Below are 15,844 nucleotides of genomic sequence, written 5' to 3'. Positions count from 1 at the left end.
TCAACATGAGAAGACTCTGGAGAGGAGTAATAAGGGAAAGGAGCCTACTGTAGGACCAACTTGTTAAGCCAAGTACATGTCACCTATGGGGACCACATCATCGTGGCTAAAGAGGGAAGTCATGTTTCAATAGAAGAAGCAGTTGGAGCAGATAGAAGAGGAGGGACTCAAGGAATTGACCAAAGTGATAAAGAATCTTGAGACACCTAAGGGTGATTCTAGAACACTTGCCTTCATCACAAAGAATCAAGATTAGGACCTTTTGGTCCATATCATCATTCCTCCTCCCCATACTAACACCAAAAATCTGACTCCAAAAGATTACCAAAATCAAGGTCATGTTGGGAAAGCCCACGATGGACATGATCAAAGTAATGATCACTAGATGCATGAAGGAGGTGTTTCGACACATGGATTAGGACGAATATGAATTGATAACAATATGGAAGCAGAATGAGCTACTCAAAGGCCACTTGAATGAAGTAGTGGGCCCTATTCACTTGGAAAATCTAGAGGTCTCTCTTGGAGCTGCATTAGGAAGAAAACATATAGGAACATAGTTGGACTCTATTTTGGAAGCATGTCAGCAATGGTGTGACAATTTCGAGGAGAGGGGAGTGCAAATAATATAGGGCAATTTGAACCTGTTGCACAACATCTAGTCGAATGCCGACAAGTTGGTTTCCATAGTAAACCAATAATTTGCGCTGATGGATGAAGTACGTACCTGGGCCAAGAATTTATAAGCACTCAGATCAATAAAGAGTTTGAGGTATCAGATGCTCATGGAGGTATACACTACAGAGGAGCTTGATAAGCTCGATGAGTGGATACATAAAATATAAGCAGGTAATAAAGTAATGGATGGATTACATGAGGAAATCCAATGGATAAAAGATAAAGCTCAAGAGCAATTTTTGGAAGTGGAAGGGTACTATAACGCCACTAGCCTTGAGATTTTTGAGGACGAGTCAAAGACCAAAATTTTTGCAGTGCCATTAGTAGTCCAATAATTTAGAGGGACTTTTGAAGATGCTTCATCAGACAATGATATAAGACAAGCATTCAAAACTAAAGAGGCATTGGAACTAGACACCAAGCTTGAAGATTTTGTTGAGACAAGAATAGAAGTTAGTAATTACTAGTAGATAATAAAGAATAAATACGAGGCTTTAGATTTACTAGAAGCTAGTCAAGTAGCATAGATGATAGAGAAATTCAAGAATAGACATCCATACATCATTTTGGTCTAAAGGGGAAGAAAACCCAAATGCTAGAAATTCAATTTTGACACTAGAAGATTTTTGGTTTTTTTGGAACCTATCACCAAGGTGTGCAGGTGCACTTTTCACAAAGGTGCACTGACATTTTTGAAGAAGAAGAAGAAGTACACTAACAGTTAATTGCCTGTAGCTAATTTAGAGCATTGCATGCACTGAAAACACATTTTTACTACAATTCAACTCCCAAAAACATCTAAAGAAGGCCAAGCTTCCATTTCTAGAGTTTCTAGAGACTTTTGGATCATCTCACAACTTCCTTCTTCTTATCTTCTTATCTTCTTATTCTTTCATTCTTTTGTGTCATGTAAAGGCTTATCCACCCATTAATAGATATAAACAAGGGTGGAGACCTACTTAGCACCATTAGAGAGTTAGTTTGTATATAATTAGATTTGTTTTATTAGTTTTTAGCATAAGTTTTCATTTAAATAGCTCTCACTCCTAACATATATGGAGGAGATGATTTATTATAAATACATGGATGTAATATCTACTTTAGGCAATTATTTTGATGCAATAATATATGCTATTGGTGCTCTCATTCTGAATGTAGTTATTCTTGTTGAAGTGTGTTATTTTTGTGAATGCATGTTCATGAATAATAATGGAGCCAATGGTTTTATTGTGTTTTTATGATTGTGTGGTATTTTAGTTCTAGTGTTTGCCTTGTGTTAATGAATTCAGCTGTTGTGATGAATTGGAGAAAGGATCATCTTTGTTCTTGCATAACATCTTGTCTTGTGTGAGTGCACTTTCCATGGCCTCATGATTTGATGAAATGTGAAACATCTTTCTGTCATTATTGAAGTTCCCATCAATGATTGCATCAACGGAGTTGAGGAAGCATTGCTCCTAATTTCATTAGTTTCCTACCTGATCCTTTTGATAATTTAATTCATAGACGTGTTGTTACCTTGGTTTATGTCTATTAGGAATTTCCCTTTCAGTTATTTTTTAATCTCTTGTTACTCTATCTTTATTATTTTCCTTTTAGACATTTGGTTAAAATAGGAATCCATATAGTTGCATCAATAAATTACATTCATCATAAAAACATAAAATACAAAAATATATCTCTTTTATGATTATATTTCAGACATCAATAGATTGAAAGATTGGTTCGGACTAGAAAAGGCTGTTAGCATGAATGTTGATGCTATGGGCGAGCATTGCAGAACATTGATGTGATGTTTTCATGACTGTGTTTTGTCATTGATGACAACATAGTAATAAGATTGTAAAAAAATGACAAAGCAATAGATTGTGATTTTTGTGTTGAGAACATTATATTACTTATTTGATGATGCATAGTTACTAGTGCATATTATAATGTGTATTTGTTACAAGGGCAAGTGTACAGAACCTAATGTAACAATGTATAGAAGATATGGTTGATCTATAGAGAACCATATGGAAACAGAGTATTAGGAAAGCAATTCCTATTGTATGATTGCTACAATTCATTGCAATTGTAGTGAAGGGTTGCACAGTCAACTAGAGATAGTGTACTGACTGCTGATGATGTCAGAGAGTGCACATGTATGGAAGTCACACATGTGAAAGTTTGTGTATAATTGTGATCCGACAACATTAATTAAATGTGTATTTCATTCAATTAACATGTGGAAAGCCATCTCAAGGATTTATTATTGAGCATGGTATAAAGGAAAGATGTCTTCCATATTTTATTGATAGAGAGTAGAGAAGACTTATGAATTACTAAGCAACAAAGCGATACAAAAGCAGAGTAACCTACCTATGCATGTAAGTGACCTTAAGGGTTATTGTTACTGAGTTCAGAGTTCTATATCTAATTGCATGATCAGAAGGTGAAGGAGTCTGACATACTGGACAAAGGAATAAGTGAAAGCTTGTTACACATCTATTATTCTAAAAGGAATAATACCAAGGTCAATTGGACAGTGGGTTTGTTAATCTGATCTTGAAGTTGTTTGGACAGTGGGTTCAGTTGCCTTCCACAACTCCTAACAGGGTTGGAATCTCCTAACAAGGATTCAAAGTATCCTAACATGGACTCTTTGTACTAAATGTTGTAACAGACTCCTAACAAGGTCCATCCTCTAACAAGGAATATTCATATTAGCACATCATTTTGTGGGCATCACTTCCACCGGGCTTTTCCCTCTGATCAAGGGTTTCCCTAGTCAACATATCTGGTGTAATTGTTTATGTGCATCTCTTTATGATTGTTGTTTACTTTGGTTAAATTGTCAAGATTGTTAAAGAGGACAAATGTTTTAAAGTGTTATATAACTGATTCACCACCCCCCCCTCTCAGTTATATTGGTGGACTATTGTTTCTAACAATTGGTATCAGAGCCTTAGGTCCTTGAAGAAAAAGTTTAACAACTTTGGGAGATCCATGGAAAATATGTTCATAAAGGAAAGTCCAAGATTTGATGGCACAAATTACGATAGCTAGAAGGATAAAATGATAATTTTATGATTGTTGTTTACTTTGGTTAAATTGTCAAGATTGTTAAAGAGGACAAATGTTTTAAAGTGTTATATAACTGATTCACCACCCCCCCCTCTCACTTATATTGGTGGACTATTGTTTCTAACAATTGGTATCAGAGCCTCAGGTCCTTGAAGAAAAAGTTTAACAACTTTGGGAGATCCATGGAAAATATGTTCATAAAGGAAAGTCCAAGATTTGATGGCACAAATTACGATAGCTAGAAGGATAAAATGAAGACTCATCTTTTGTGCACGGCTCCAAGATATTGGCTTGTAACCAAGGCACCTAAAAACATTGTGGAAGAAGACAATATTGAAAGTTGTGCCAAGGAACAAAGAGAAGTATTTATGTGCAACATAAGGGCAAGAGAAGCAATATTGCCACCTCTACCTGAAAGTGGGTGTAGCTAGGTAAACCAACTCAAAACATCTCATGAAATTTGGAAAACCTTAGAAGCTAATTATGAGGGTGATACACATACAAAAAGAGTTAGATTACAAAATCTGCATTTCACATTCCAAGATGCTAGAATTGTAAGAACCTATATTGGTAGAATATCTAAGATTGTTGCTGATATCACATCTCTTGGTGAAAATAAATCTGATGATGAAGTAATATGGAAGATCTTGAAAAGTCTGACACCCCCTTTCAAGACAATAACACAGATGATTTGGGTGATGATACCTTGTACTACTAACTTCACCAAAGAAACATTGCTTGGTAGATTAGAAGTTGAAGAATTCGATCTGAAACAATCTGGAGAATTAGCAAAAGTTGAGACAACATTTAGTGCATTAAATATTAAACCTGGTCTATCAAGGAACACAAAAGTGCAAGGAGACATTGCTAGCAGCAACAAGTCTATTGAGGAAAAGATCTAGGAAGGAGTGGCTCTTCTTGTGGTAAGAGAAAAAGATGGTAAGAACATATTTAAATGTTGGACATGTAATGAATATGGTCATTATGCATCTAAGTGTCCTAAAAGAGAAAGGCAGTATAAGGGAAGATTCAAATCTAGAAGACCTAGAAATTGTTTATATGCTAATGAAGAAGAAGAAGAAGAATTTGATCAAAACAAAAAGTGAAGATGAATTAGGATTCGTAGCTATAAAAGAGGATGATCTTGACAAAGAGATTAGAGAAGAAAGCACATTGATTTCACAAGTTGAAAGGAAAGATCTGATCATTGATAGTGGTTGTTCACATCACATGACTAGTGATATGAGCACATTTGTCAGATCCAAAAGCCATGATGGAGGAATTGTCAGAGTAGGGAACAATGCAACCTGTCACATTACAGGAATTGGATCTATCTCACTTGATGGTAAAACAAATACTGATGATGTTTATTTTGTTGATGGACTGAAACATAACTTGTTAAGTGTTGGCGGACAAAGGTTATCAATTACAATTTGGTAATGACACATACATCATCAAGGTCAAGAAAGGAAAATTGCTTGGTATTGGAACAAGAACCAAAGGTAATGTATTTCAGTTAAACACCACTGAAATAACATGTTTAGTAGCTAAAGTTGACAACAGTTGGTTATGGAACTGAAGATTTTGTCACATAAACTTTGATAACATTATGAAAGCTAGTAATACACTTGTTGTGAGAGATTTACCTAAGATCACTAAGCCCACTAACATTATTTGTAAGGAATGTATCTTGGTCGAGTAGAAGAAAGTTTCATTTCCTAGCAAGCAGTTTGGTACTACATGAAAGCTAGAATTGGTTCATATAGATTTGAGTGGTCCTGCAAGAACAAGAGGATTCTATGGAGAAAGGTATTTTATGATTTTTGTTGATGATTTTACTAGGATGACATGGGTAGCTTTTCTTAAAGAAAAACCAAAGGCATTTGAGAAATTCAGGATATTCAAGAACAAAGTAGAGAATGAATTTGGAGTTAAAATCATGAGCTTAAGATCTAATAGAAGAGGAGAATTCACTTCTAAAGAATTCAATATCTACTACAAAGAACATGGAATCAAGAGACAATTATCTTCACCTCATTCACTTGAGTAGAATGGGATTGCTAAAAGAAAAAATAGATCAATTGCTTAAACAACAAGAGCTATGTTATTCAAGAATGATGTACCAAAGACTTTTTGGAGAGAAGTAGTCAACACAGTAGTAGACACACTGAATAGAGTATAGATTAGAAAAGGTATGGAGAAAACACCTTATGAGTTATGGTTTGGTTACTCACCATCAGTCAAATATTTCAAAATATTTGGAAGCAAATGCTACATCAAAAGAGATGATGATATCGATAAGTTTGACCCAAGGAGTGATGAAGGTATGTTTCCTAGTTATTCATTAAAAAGTAAAGCTTATAGATGTTTCAACTATAGAACAAAAACTATAACAGAGTGTGTAAATGTGAAAATAGATGAAAAGTATGGTACTAAAGAGAAGATGATGGATTATAACTCTAATGAAGATAATTATTCTGGGATGACCAATAGATGTAATGAATTATTCCTTAAGACTAACAATGACTTGTAGAATAATGTGCAAACTAAAGAAGTAAGAGAAGAACATAGTGCAATACTTGAAATAAGAGTTGAAGCAACAACTCCTACCCTAAATAAGAATGTGATAAGAAATCATCCTGCTGATCAAATAATAGGAAGTAGAGAAAAAGGAGTAATGGCAAGAAGCAGAATCAATGAAGAACTATGCCTAGTATCTCAAGTAGAACCAAAAGGCACAGATGAAGCAATCAAGGATGATCATTGGATAAAAGCAATGGAGGAAGAACTTCAACTAAAAATAAAAAATAACACATGGGAATTAGTTCCTAGACCCAAGGACAAAAATGTGATTGGCAAGAAATGGGTATTCAGAAATAAAATGAATGAACAAGGAGAATTAATAAGAAACAAAGCAAGACTAGTATGCAAAGGTTAATCTCAACAAGAAGGAATTGACTATGAGGAAACATATGCACCTGTAGCAAGAATGGAAGCAGTCAGAATGTTCTTGGCATATGTAGCAAATAAAAATTTCAAGGTATATTAGATGGATGTTAAGTCAACATTCTTGAATGGAGAACTTGAAGAAGAAGTTTACATTGAGCAACCAAAAGGGTTTCCTTTGATAGAAGAGAAGGATATGGTTTGTAGATTAAAGAAAGCCTTGTGTGGATTAAAGCAAGCACCTAGAACTTGGTATGCAAGGTTGGATAAATACCTAGAAAAACTTGGATTTGCTAAAGGAACAATAGATAACAACTTATACTTGAAAGAAATAGAAAATAGTTTGTTGATAATCATTGTATTTGTTGATGATATCATTTTTGGAGGAAATGATGAAGCCAATAAAAAATTCTCAGAAGATATGAAGAATGAATTTGAGATGAGCATGATAGGAGAAATGAAATATTTCCAAGGATTGCAAATTGTTCAAAACAAAGAAGGTATCTTTATTTCTCAGACCAAGTCTTTGAAAGATTTGCTGAAAAGATTCAGACTAGAAAATTGTAAACCTATTGCAACTTCTATGGTAACTGGTCACAAGTTATCAAGCAAGGATGAGACATCTACTGTTGAATAAAAGAAGTACAAATCTATGATTGGAGGATTGTAGTATCTGACTCATAGTAGACTAGATATAATTATGCAGTTGGAATTGTGGCAAGATTTAGGTTGATCCCAAGGAATATCACTACGCAGTTGTAAAAAGGATATTCATATATCTGAAAGGGACATTCAATGATGGCATTTAGTATGACAGAAGTAATGATTTTACCCTTTGTACTTATACTGATGTTGATTGGGCTAGAGATACGGATGATAGAAAAAGCATCAGTGGAGGAGCATTCTTTCTTGTTGGAGGGCTAGTTTCTTGGCTCAACAAGAAACAAGATTGCACTTCACAAAGTACTATAGAGGCAAAATATGTTGCAGTAGAAAACAACTATAATCAAGTTATATGGATGAAGCAAATGATGAAGGACATTAGAATTACATTCAAAGAACCTGTTATTATCTACTATGATAACACATGTACAGTAAGCATGTTTAAGAATCTTGTTTTGCATTCTAAGACTAAGCACATCTCTATAAAGTATCATGTGTTGAGAGGGAAAGTTTCAGAGAAAGAAATCAGACTGAAATATATTAATACTAAGGAACAGATTGTAGACATTTTCACAAAGGCCTTACCAAAGGACACATTTGAGTACTTAAGAGGTATGCTTGGGGTCATGCCCCTGCCTACTTTGAATAGAAGATGCTAAAGGAACAACAGATAGCAACTTATACTTGAAAGAAATAGAAAATGGTTTGTTGATAATCATTGTATTTGTTGATGATATCATTTTTGGAGGAAATGATGAAGCCAGTAACAAATTCTTAGAAGATATGAAGAATGAATTTGAGATGAGCATGATAGGAGAAATGCAATTTTTCCTAGGATTGAAAATTGTTCAAAACAAAGAAGGTATCTTTATTTCTTAGACCAAGTCTTTGAAATATTTGATGAAAAGATTCAGACTAGAAAATTGTAAACCTATTGCAACTCTTATGGTAACTAGTCACAAGTTATCAAGCAAGGATGAGACACCCACTGTTGAATAAAAGAAGTACAGATCTATGATTAGAGGATCGCAGTATCTGACTCATAATAGACCAGATATAACTATGCAGTTGGAATGGTGGCAAGATTTTAGGTTGATCCCAAAGAATATCACTATGCAATTGTAAAAAGGATATTCAGATATCTGAAAGGGACATCCGATGATGGCATTTGGTATGATAGAAGTAATAGTTTTACCCTTTATACTTATAGTGATGCTGATTGGGTTGGAGATATGGATGATAGAAAAAGCATCAGTAGAGGAGCATTCTTTCTTGTTGGAAGGCTAGTTTCTTGGCTCAGCAAGAAACAAGATTGCACTTCACAAAGTACTACAAAGGCAAAATATGTTGCAGCAACAAACAACTGTAATCAAGTTATATAGATGAAGCAGATGATGAAGGACATTGGAATTACATCCAAAGAACCTGTTATTATTTACTATGATAACACAAGTATAGTAAGCATGTTTAAGAATCTTGTTTTGCATTCTAAGACTAAGCACGTCTCTATAAAGTATCATGTGTTGAGAGAGAAAGAAATCAAACTGGAATATATCAATACTAAGGAACATATTGCAGACATTTTCACAGAGGCCTTACCAAAGGACACATTTGAGTGCTTAAGAGGTATGCTTGGGGTCATGCCCCTGCCTACTTCTGAATAGAAGATGCAAAAGTACATCAGTCCAAGGTACATAGCACCATTGTTAGACTGGACTAAATGTTGATGCTTCCTCAATGGGGGAGTAATTGTGATGAACAGAGTCAGCAAAGGACTCTTGATAATTGGTAATTGGTATGCAATAGTGTCTTTCGACACTTGAGTTGATTATGGATCTATATACAAACATTGTAAAGCAACAGACCGACTTGTGGTCATGCTAATAAATTATTGTAGATTCAAGCAATTAAACCATTTGCACATTATCTTTGACATTGATGTCAATGGGGGAGATAGTGACGTGAAAAATGTTCAATTGAGAAGTAAGTAGAACATGATGGTATCTTTGGAACTTAGATGTTTTTCATCTATGTTACCATCAATGCCAAAGGGGGAGATTGTTAGCATGAATTTTGATGCTATAGGGGAGCATTGCAGAACATTGATGTGATGTTTTCATGACTGTGTTGGTCATTGATGACAACATAGTAATAAGCTTGTAAAAGACTGACAGAGCAATAGACTGTGATTTTTGTATTGAGAACATTATATTACTTATTTGATGATGCACAGTTACCAATGCATACTATGACGTGCATTTGTTGCAAGGGCAAGTGCACAAAACCTAATGTAACAATGTATGGAAGATATGGTTGATCTACAGAGAACCATATGGAAACAGAGTATTAGGAAAGTAGTTCCTATTGTATGATTTCTACAGTTCATTACAATTGTAGTGAAGGGTTGCACAGTCAAGTGGAGATAGTGTACTAACTACTAATGACGTTAGAGAGTGCACATGTACAGAAGTCGCACATGTGAAAGTTTGTGTATAACTATGAGTTGAAAACATTAATTAAATGCGTATTTCATTCAATTAACATGTGGAAAGCCATCTCAAGGATTTATTATTGAGCACGGTATAAAGGAAAGATGTCTTCCATGTTTTATTGTTAGAGAGTAGAGAAGACTTGCAAATTACTAAGCAGCAAAGCGATATAGAAGTAGAATAACCTACCTATGCGTATAAGTGACCTTAAGGGTTATTGTTACTGAGTTTAGAGTTCTAGATATGATTGCATGATTTGAAGGTGAAGGAGTTTGATGTACTAGACAAAGGAAGAAGTGAAAGCTTATTACACATCTATTATTCTGAAAGGAATAGTATCAAGGTCAATTGGACAATGGGTTTGTTAATCTGATCTTAAAGTTGTTTGGACAGTGGGTTCAATTGCCTTCCACAACTCCTAACAGGGTTGGAATCTCCTAATAGGGACTCTTTGTACTAAATGTTGTAATAGACTCCTAATAGGGTCCATCCTTTAACAAGGAATATTCATATTAGTACATCATTTTATGGGCATCACTCCCACTGGGGTTTTCCCTCTGATCAAGGGTTTCCCTAGTCAACATATCTAGTGTAATTGTTTATGTACATCTCTTTATGATTGTTGTTTACTTTGGTTAAATGGTCAAGATTGTTTAAGAGGACAAATGTTTTAAATTGTTATATAACTGATTCGCCCCCCCTCTCAATTATATTGGTGAACTATTCTTTCTAACCACCTCCTCATGAACATACACATTTATCTTCAATTGAGTTACCCAATTGGTTGAAAAATCCACCTAGAACCTTGGAGTTGGTCCTTGATTGGCTTTTCAAGAGAGGGGTTTGAAAGCACCCCTGTCATTCAACATCATGCAAAATGAAAACTCAACAAGAACCAAGCTCCATTTCTTTCTAACTGAACTAGTAAGCCAATTAGGAACTAATGAGGATGACTCAGATTTACCTGAATCCTTTGTTGGGGTTGTCAATTACCTCACCACTTGAGTAACACTATCCATGACTGCTTGAACCTGTTTCTCATTAACCAAAGACTTCATGCTCTTCTCTTTGTCCAGGTTCACCTTGGTAGTCTCTTGAGTAGCTATCATGCCTCGTTTCTTGGATTTGGTTTTTTATTTGGTTCTTTGCACAATGGGTTGACATTTCACTAGTTCAGGGATTGGTTGGTTTAAACCCCTTTTATTACCTACATGATCAATGGAAATAAAAGTATCAACAATTAGAGGAGACTGTGTATCTTGGCTTCGTTCTTCTGACTGACCCTGAACCATCCCTTGTTTTCTCTTCTATTTCAACCATGCTTTCATGCATTCAATAATTGCATTACTGCTTTTAACTATGCCATCTTCATCGACTTGAGACCAATCAAGGATAGGTAGAACAACCTTTGTTTGGGCTATGAACTCGAGTTTGATTACATCTGAACCATCACCTTGAATTCCTTTTACATTATACTTTAGATGGAAAATAGTGATTTGTGATACCAATAATATGGAATGATCTTTTTTAAGGACTCTTCTTTCATTAGCATAATCCTCCCAATAGTCTTGAATATGGGGTCACGAAAAAATTTGGTCTTCCAACTCCAATTTTGTTATTACAAATCGTTTCTCTCTTTATAGAACTTGAAATCAAAATTACAGAGATCACAACCAATGTTAACAACATTTTCCATGGTTTCACAAAAGAGTTTTCTAAGTTTAATTAGAAAGACATTATCCTACTTATCTTCAAGGAGAAACATCTTAATCATAATGGCTAGTTGTCTACATACCTCAACCAATATGAAACAATCTAGAGTGAACCTGGGTAGCTGCATAGGTTCTTCATCAAAACCCCCTATCTTGATATAAGTGAACTTAGGAAACTGGATAAATAAACTACCATAGGTTTGCACTAATTATTAAGCTTCAATTATCATCCTTTGTTCAGACGTCCATGCTAGTTCAAAACATAATTTTCCCATGAAAACATCATGAAACCTCCTATAATATGCCAAATCTTGGTTCTTTTGTAGCAAGGCCAATAATTATAAATGGTAATACTATTACCAAAAGGTTCACGAGGAAGGGGTGAGAGGATTTTCCATGCAGGCAAGACAATACATAAGATATGAGGACATGAAGAAGTCCTTTTTAATGGTCCGAGTCCATTTTAGCTATGATCTCATTGAATTGACAATCATATTGGCCCAATCCAGGTGTTGCTTTCCTTTAAATATGATCTTTATATAGTAGAACATGCAATCTTCCCACAGGTAAGCATCCGGTGAACCTCTAACACTATGTAGTAGAACTACTAGGTCCTGAATATGGGGCTTCATATGATATTTATGTAGGCTCAAAGGCAAACATGAACCACCCTTATAATTCTTCACAATCTAGTGGCTAACAATCACATTGTGACACTTATCAGGGTCTTCCTTGAACTTAGCAAGAGATTGAGTTGGGGAATAATCCGAAAAGGATTCCTGAGGTAATTTAAAGATAGTCATTATATTCTCCCAAGTGACTTCAAGAAAAACCTTCCCATCATTTTCCTTAATACAACCAGTTTTGGTATCATAATGATTCAGAAATTCCTGTATAAGTTTATGACTTATTGTGGTAGGGGGAAAGCAACAAGTTCTAACAAACCATTATTGAAGATTTCAGTTACACTGGGTTCTTCCAATTCATTCAACAATCTATTGGGAATGGACTCAACATATAGCCCCCTTAAATTTGTATCCATAAGTACATGCTCTTTACAATTCATACTAAAACTATTACCAAAGAGATGGAGAGATGATTTCATATTTTCCTGACACCAATGTGATCACAAACACCCATATTGTATACAATGAAAAGATTGCAGAGGAGAAAGAAACTAAATGGGGTGACTAATATTACCTTGAATCGACAAGAAAAAAAAGTAACACACTCATTGAACTTCCTAGACTTCACCTCTGTTGTAGGTGCTTGAAGAAGTTTTACACTTACCCTTTTCAAGAAAAGATCTTTAAATGACGAAGGCATTCATAACAATTTTTGAGGCATAGATTTAGAAAGATTTGCATGCAAAAAATACTACTTGATTTGACAACTCATGGTAAGTTTAATTTATGACAATCTTTTCAATTTTGGCATACTTTAATACATCACAATCACTTCCTCACGTGACAACCTTTCCTGATACCTTATACCACATGTCGTGTACTTTTAGTTTAAACTTCAACATTTAATGATTGTCGTGCATGATGTGTCCAAGGAAATTACCTTTTATTTCGATGTCACTTTGAAACCATATCATAACCCATATCAAAGAATTTTCCCTTTTTAGAGTCATTATGATTTTTGCTTAGTTGATGATGAAATGCACCAACATATGTTAGTATTGGGACATGCCACCAATCTCGTTAGGAACTACATATGTTGTTGAACTGATTTGAACTATTTTGAACTAAGGTTCAAAGTGATTCAGTTGGTTCAAAAGTCAAAATATTTCGAGAGTTCGATTGTTTTGTTAACAAAAACTTCAATTGACTTGAACCCAACTTAATACTTACATTTCACCACAAATGAACTTGACCACAAAGACCTTAAAATAGATGATTAATTGACTAACATCCCAAAACTTAAAAGTTTGAATATCAAATAAAGGCTCAAAGCTAATAGTTCAAGATTGGAAATGAAACACAGTCACTCAACGATTCTGAAAAATACTAGGACTAACATTAATGGAATTGCTTTGTTGCATATTAGTTCATACATCTAGACGAAAATAAAGTGTTGATAATACATAAAAGGAAAAAAAAATGAAAACAAAGTGTCCATGATACATGAGTTTTGTATTTACAAATCTGGAGCTCGAACCTTGCCGAGGCCAAAAACTAAAAATGATCTATTCAAAAAATAAGATTCATCAATAACTTCAATTGAGAATAATGTTGAACAAGGTGTTAAGCACATCAAAATGTGGAGAAAATTTTAGAGATTAATTAAGAAAAACTTATATTTAAATTGTAAACTATGTTATTCATATCAATACCAATACATATATGTGACCTTTCAAGCTAAAAAAGAAAACCATTTCATAGGGTATGCATCTCTCAAAATATAAATAAGAAATGAAGGCTAAGATTACACAACAATTCAACTTTTGTCACTTGTCAGAGGAAATCAAATATGGTTGTTTAATCAATGCATGTTAAATATAATTTATTGTAAAATAAAACTATTCATATAGACAACTAGAACTTGGTAAAAGTTAGAAATGGTAAAAGTTGGAAATATCTATTAAAAAGAAAACAAAAAATGTTAGAAGTTTCTTTAAAAACTAATACAGAAGTATTCATAAACTTGAAAAGATAGAAGTTTATATTTCAAACATTAACTTTTGATACATTTAGTTAATTTTATAAAGAATAATAATAAAGTAATATGATTTGTGGACATTCATAAATTAAATAGAGTTTAAGTCAATAAAATAGTATTGCTTACTATAATACTAACAAATAAATAATGAAACTATCAATAGATACCATACAACAGAGTTGGGATTGTGACCTTCTAAAATAAATGTAAACAATCTATTGCTTAGTATTTTTAGGAATATTTTGCACAGTTTATGGTCCCATGTAGTTGCTAATGTTACTGCTAATCATTTCAATATAATTTTTTAAAATAAAAATTTGATATAAAATTTAGTGCTTAAAAAACTAAAATAAATTTTAGAAACAAAAAATGGAGGGAAGTAAATTTATGATGACATATGGAGCTTTTTCAATAAGCAACCACTGTTTATTTTGAGCCCCCCTTTTTCTTCGTAGCTTATTTTCATTCCCTAAATAATAGCCGCTCCATAAAAATAGGAAAAGATTCAATATTATCCCTTTTCCACAATCTTAATTCTCCATAGGAACACTCTAGTGCTTAAATTTAAGCATAAAACCGAGCAGCCACATGAGAACATGGTGTTAGCTTTGAGTTCAAAATTTATTCAACTATAATAAATGCTGTCAATCAATTAACCTTTACCTTCAAAGATTGAAATTCTCACTTAAATTAGTGAGAAAAATATCTCAACCTTCTTATTTGTATATTTGAATTAACTTATTATTTGACAAATATAATTATCTTTAAGTTGTCATAGAAGTTGCTAAATGCAATGTGACAACTTGTGAGATGTGGATAATAAAGTGAAAGAGGGAAAGATAAATGAAAGTGTGAATAAAGATAGGGCATATATTTTGAAAGATGATTAAGCTCACAACTCGAGAGAGGAATGTTTCTATTTTCTACGATTTATGCTTAAATGGTTTTGGAAACAATTTTTTAAATTTTTTTATTTTAAAATCTCTTGGCTATATATTTAGTGATTGAATTGAAACATATGAATGTAATTTCACAGCAGGTATTGGGTCTGTTTGGGTGTGAAGTTTTTCTTGAAAGAGTTTATTAGCATATTTGATCTCCATGTAAGTTTTGGAGTTATGTTTAAGTGAATCTTGTTATCCATTACCATCAATAATTATTTGTTAGAGTTAACACAATTTCTAGATTTGATTGTGTGTAAGTTGACGCAAAAAAATCACACACAATCAAATCCAGAAACTATGCTATCTCAAATTGATGGATCGTGAAAATCTCCAAGCACTAATATGTTATTCATTCATTTGGCTTCAATAATTATCGACATGTGTTTTGCTCTAATATTTTATCTTAGTTTTTTGTTGTTGTTGTTTTTGCGACAATTCATCATTGTAATTATAAATTTAACTTATGATTATTTACACTTTAATTGTAAATGCAAACTTGTAATAACCAAGGGAATCCAAAATCTTAAAAGAATGACTATTTATGTAAATGTCACTAATTCAAAGATCTTTTATACTCAAAATTAGTATACCTCTCAAATTTTGGCAATGAGTAAGAGAAATGCTATCTTGGAAACAAACACATTATAAAAGTGAGAACATTTTGAAAATATGCAAGTCCTTT

This window comes from Cupressus sempervirens, chromosome 2, assembly GCF_028749045.1.
Source record: "Cupressus sempervirens isolate cs-2001-9-10 chromosome 2, ASM2874904v1, whole genome shotgun sequence".
Lineage (NCBI taxonomy): Eukaryota > Viridiplantae > Streptophyta > Pinopsida > Cupressales > Cupressaceae > Cupressus > Cupressus sempervirens.
Note: the sequence above shows the minus strand (reverse complement) of the source record.